At 32.0% G+C, this 6,007-nt stretch overlaps 1 pseudogene; it reads right to left on the bottom strand.

Moving 5' to 3' along the window:
• Positions 1-1,523: 1,523 nt before the first annotated feature.
• Positions 1,524-3,343, bottom strand: LOC108477349 (origin of replication complex subunit 6-like; annotated as a pseudogene).
• Between the last annotated feature and the right edge of the window lie 2,664 nt (positions 3,344-6,007).

Here is a 6,007-nt window from a genome sequence, read left to right as displayed (position 1 = left end):
GAGAGAACTTTGTTTTCATCACCAATTTCCTTTTCATTACTTTATTACTAACCTTTTATTTTATTATTTCTAACATAAAACACTAACACAAAATGTTTATAATAGGCTTTAACCCATAGCATGGCCGCCACCATCTTGGTTTTTGGTTAATTTGACATGCAAGTACAATTATTTGCAACATGCATAAATAGGCCACTTTACATTTGCCTAGCACATTTCTAAATTTTCTCACATAAGTCCTATTTAATAAAATTCACTTACAATTAACAAAATTCAAACATGAAATTTTCACACATGCATATATACATATAATAAGCATCAAATATGACGGTCAATTATTTTTATGACTCGGTTTAGTGGTCCCGAAACCACTTTCTGACTAGGGTCAATTTAGGGCTGTCACATAAATCTACTGGATTAGAGTCAAATCTAATAAGGGAATCCATAGGTCGAGTTAATGCGACAATAGGGGTTTTAATTAGAAAGAGATTTCAATTAATCAACCTAGAGTCAGTTGTTTTTTGTCTCGAGAGAGATAAAAACATAAATCAGGGATTTCTATGGATTGATTCAAGTGAATAAATCGTCTAATTCAGAAGTAATAAGTGAAGTCTAGGTGGATTCTTCCTTGGGTATTGTCTTCTCCATCAGTTTTCCAAAGAATATTTTCCAAATTTTATTTCTGTCGGGTTCTTAGTTAATTAGATAATGAAGTTTAGTTTAGAAAACATCCCTTCAATTCTTAGGCTAGAGAATAAAAAGATAGTAATTACTAGTACTTTTAGTCATTGTGGATACGATACTTTCGGTCTCACCTTAACTATACTACTGTTCGATAGGTGCGCTTGCCTTAGTCGAATTTTTAATTAGTTTAGAGACCATCAAATGTTGAAGCACAACTTTTATAACTTTGATAATGGTTCTACAGTACTTCCCAAATTTCAAAACAGAAATTATGATTATAACAGATATAACCATTTCCGTCAAATAGATATCTCTTATAGATAATCACTAGAATCATAAGAAAACTAGGGGTCTGTTTGTTTGCCAGTAAAATGTTTTCTAGAAAATGATTTCTGGAAAATGATTTACTTTTCTGGAAAATGATTTACTGAAAATATTTTACGTGTTTGGATGAAGTCGTAAAATATTTTTGTTGTTTGGTAGATTTCAAAAATATTTTCGTAAAAGTTGTTTTTACATATATTAATAAATTTATATACATATTAATAAATTTTTATATTTTAAATTGTTTTTACATATATTGCAATGATTTATTTATAAATAAATAAATTAAATTAAATATATAATAATACTCAATTATTAAGCTACAATATTAACCTTCATAAATTGAAAACAACCAAAGTCAAATAAATTATTTGTAATTGTGTTAAAATAAAAAACAAGGATTGAATAATTATAAATTAGCTTCCAAACCACAATTAATACTAGAAATTAATAATATTATCCAAATGCATAATTAGTAGTACACCACATAATAACAACATTGTCCAAGTGAATAACTAAATATTACACCACATAAAAGTATCAATATCTTCAACCTTGGGAAAATTTTTGTGCTTTTTTTTGTTAGATGATAGAACAGATGATTTCCACTCTTCATAACCAGCTTTCTCCATTTTCTTTGCTCGCTTGTAACTTGAAAGCTGCAAGAGGTTCAGGTTAGCCTTACAATATTTTGATGCACAAGAAAATAAACAAATATTGTTTTCAAGAACTATATCACAAACTTCGGTAGCTTTTAGTCTTTGATTAAATCTCAAATGGTTCAAATTCTCTTAGAAATTATAATCGCACCTTACTAAGCATCAAAGACTTAGAATCACCAAGAAAGGCTGCTGCAAGACCAATGAAAACCCATGCGAGCTTAGACATTAAAGATTTTAATCTCTTGAATGATATAATAGAAGCCTCATCATTGATTCAGATCTTGAAACAATAATTTCATACAATTATTCCAAGCACTTATTCAAGACAACCAATTAAATAGATGATTATGTTGCGTAAATTGTTACAAAAGCCAAAGCACAAGGATTCATATATAGAAAATAATGAATCCTACTCATCCGACATTTAGTAAACTAATATTACGATAATGCGTGTTACCTCGGTCCTTCATCGATAAATAACCACCATCATCAAATTTTCTTTTTTCAGTAACACGCCTAGCGCTTCTGCAGACACATCAAAACAAAGTTTAGAGAAAATAAATTCCCTAGTATTGAAAGCCAATATATGGTACTAAAATTGTACTGCAAATGATACCATCAAATGCTTACATACACATGGTTATATACACCAATTCTAGGGTAAGTCCAAATGAACACCTACCTCGGTTTCCTTTCACTTCCTTGGGATCTTTTTCTCACTTGAGATCCCAAAACATCATGACACAGATCTTTCATGGAGGTGGAGACTGCATTGAAAGTTCCAAGCAAATGTTCAATGCATTAAACATTTATAAGTTAACAATAAAAGGTTTACATTTAGGAAGTAAAATAAAACAACATGTTACTTACACAAGAAAACTCAGATTCAGAGGTGCCACAAACTTCAATCAACCTAACCTTGCCAATCTTAAGTCAGAAGTAGATAATTTATGTCAAAACCGGGCAAATAGAGGAATAAAAACATTTAATAGGATGAATTAAGTGCACATTACCTTGTGTTTTTAGCGATAAGTAAAATGCCACAGAGTAAACACTGGCCCGGTGAAGTCTGGACTGCCTCGCCTAGAAGAAAGCGATGATGCCAAAACCGATCCTTGTAGTGACATAAACATAAATTAAGTCACTCAAACAGTTCAAAGGATGGTAAAGGAAAAGCATAAGATAACATAACATCTAAATATCAAATGAAGGGTCGTCGATTGTAACAATCCTAGCAATTAAAGATCATCTATTGGGACTTACCCATTCAGGCATTTTTCCAAACACATAAATGATATGGAAACGTAATAAGATAAACAAAAATAATATATGAAATGCAAAAGGATCTTACAGAGATAAGCCCTTCTTCACAAAAGGTATGAGCCTAACACATCCAAATTGAATCCCCAATTCCCTAATATCCAACTTTGTTCTAAAGCTCCATTTTTTCCCAAGTTAGTGAAAATCTGAGTATAAAATAATAGCAGGAAGAGGAAAATGCCTGCGAAAGAGAGAGAGAGAGATTTCATGAGAAAGAGAGAAAGAGAGGGAGAAAGGAAATGAAATACCAGCAGCAAGAGAACGAAAATTGAACAGCAGCAAGAGAAGGGGCCTTACCTGGATGAAGGAGAAGCACGGGAAAATGTCTTACAGAAATTGAAACGGTAAGACATTTTCCCAAAATGTAACGGATTTTATGCGTGATTTGGAAAATGTTTTCCAAATGGAAAAGGTTTTCAGGCTACCAAACACTGGAAAATGAGGAAAATATTTTCTGGAAAATAAAATACAACCAAAACAAACACACCCTAGAATAGAAAAATTTTCAACATTTGAACCTACACAGAATATCAGAAAATTACAACCCATATAAAATGATATCAACTTCAATGATATACCAGAAAATATCTAGAAAGAATAATAATACTCATAAATACTAGAATTCACAGTAACAGAAGCAATGTAATCTTCATATATTTTCAACAGAACAATAGCCAGTAGAAATAGAGTATTAGTATCATACAAATTTTACTGTTGACTTCCATATCCACACAACGAAATAAATACTAGAGAAAGACATAGCAATGTCAAACATAACTCAAACAGACCCATGATACCTTTATCTATTAGTATGTTTAGCTACTATTCTCATACGATAAGAATTCCTTCTGAAATTAAATAGTCACATATACTTCAGAGGATAAATGTACACATAGAATGTCCAGAAGAAGTCATAGTAACTGCTTGACTATAACCACTGCACTCAGCCATCAGTATAATTCAAACATTATTTAACTGTCTAATTCTGTCATCATTAAGTCCATATTATCCCATCAAAAACAAAAATCAATTCAAAAGAACTTTCAGTTAATACCTTTTTTTAGATATCATACCAAAATACTTTTAGTTCATCGAATTCAACTTCTTTGTTAACAGTGACTTTGCATAATTTGAATAATCTTCAGAACTTTTCAATATCTTCTTTAATACTATCTTCATTTGCAGATTTATTCACTTTTCTGACCACATTATTAACTTCCGAACACGAACTTCTGTAACTCCACACTCTTGAATTTATTCAACCAAATCTTACAAATATCATTTTAACATTTTACGGATAAGGGGGTGAGGGTAGTAAAGGCTCAAATTTAACTCTCTCATACATGCACTTAACACATACTATCACAAATAGTCAGTTCATTTTTAATTTCACATTTTCAAAATATTTAATAATTATTTACTTTTAATCACTTTTGTTCTTAACACATAGTTCATATGCCAACTCAAACCACTAATTCACGATCAAAGCATTTTATATAATAATCATAATCCAATTATCATAACTCATATGCTCATATAATTATAACATTTATCAATAACAATATGTCATACTCTTTGATCCATACCTTTTTGAGTTTTAACTCATAATCAACACATTTCCATTCAAACATTTGAGTACACATTCGATACTATCAGAATTAGCTCGATTGGAAAACTTATTTGTCTCATCAAAACAATTTTTGTCAGAGTTAGGAGATATCACACTATCGTAGGTTAAATGTGGCATGTATAGCTAGACTCGCATGCGCTATGGTAGTCCTAGAATCGACTAAACCATAGCTCTGATACCAACCAAATGTAACACCCCTAATTCGTATCCATCGCTGGACTAGGGTTAAGAGGCATTACCGGACATATCGAAACATTTCACAATCATTTCACATTCAAAACTCATGCATCATCATATCATGATCAAATATCGACATTAAGTCCCTTTCTTATGTCAATGAGACCATAAGCATACGTTAGGAAGGGGTTGGGACTAAACCGAACACATACAATTTTTTTTTGAAACTTAACAATTTTCTATGTTACAAAGATCACATGCCCGTGTGAATAGGCCATCTGCCTTACACGGCATTAGACACGCCTATGTGTCTAGACCGTGGCAACTCAGGGCATACATACTGACTTATCTACAAGACCAGAAGACACGCCTGTGTGTCTAACCCGTGGTCGAAACTGATTTGGCCACACAGTCTGGCACACACCCATGTGTGCGCAACTGTGTGATCTGCCCAGGCTTATTTTGAAATGGCCCTCGAACAACACGGCAGATACACACACCCGTGTTTTTACCCTTGTAGGAAAAAATAGGCCATTTACAAGGCCATCATGCCACCCATTTAGGCCCTCCTACAGGTTCAAAGTCAAGCATCATAAATGCAACATTTTCGGCCAAATCCAACTCCAAACATGTATCAATTAATCTAAAATATCATCAACCAATTTCATGCTTATTCTTTATACCAAAACAAACAAAAATTATATGACAAATATTACCAAATTTTCAATTATGAACATACGAAAATGACCATTTCACTTGGCCATATACATATCTCAAAACATATCACATTATTTAACTCAAATTACAAACCAAATTATTACACAACCAACACATGTAACTAAGACACTATACACACATACCATAAAACATACTTCCCAAAATGAGCTTATACCATGCCTGAATATACATAAACATTAACCTCATTAACAAGCCATTTTTGCATGGCTACATCTATATACAAATCAAAAGAAACCATATCGAAACTAGCCTATACATGCCACATTACCAAAACTCATAGCTTTCATTTACCGAAGCAATAACCGTATAGTGTGATGACGTCTCCAACAACTTCCAACCTTAACAAGTCTCTGAAACTTTATAGACATAGGAAAAACACACAGAGTAAGATTTGAAAGCTTAGTAAGCCATAAACAAATAAATCATTTCATTGATATTTATAAACTAGTATCACTAAACTAAAATTAACAAA

The sequence above is a fragment of the Gossypium arboreum genome, chromosome 1 (assembly GCF_025698485.1).
Source record: "Gossypium arboreum isolate Shixiya-1 chromosome 1, ASM2569848v2, whole genome shotgun sequence".
NCBI lineage: Eukaryota > Viridiplantae > Streptophyta > Magnoliopsida > Malvales > Malvaceae > Gossypium > Gossypium arboreum.
The sequence above is the reverse complement of the archived record's forward strand: the minus strand, read 5'-3'. Positions and strand labels throughout refer to the sequence as shown.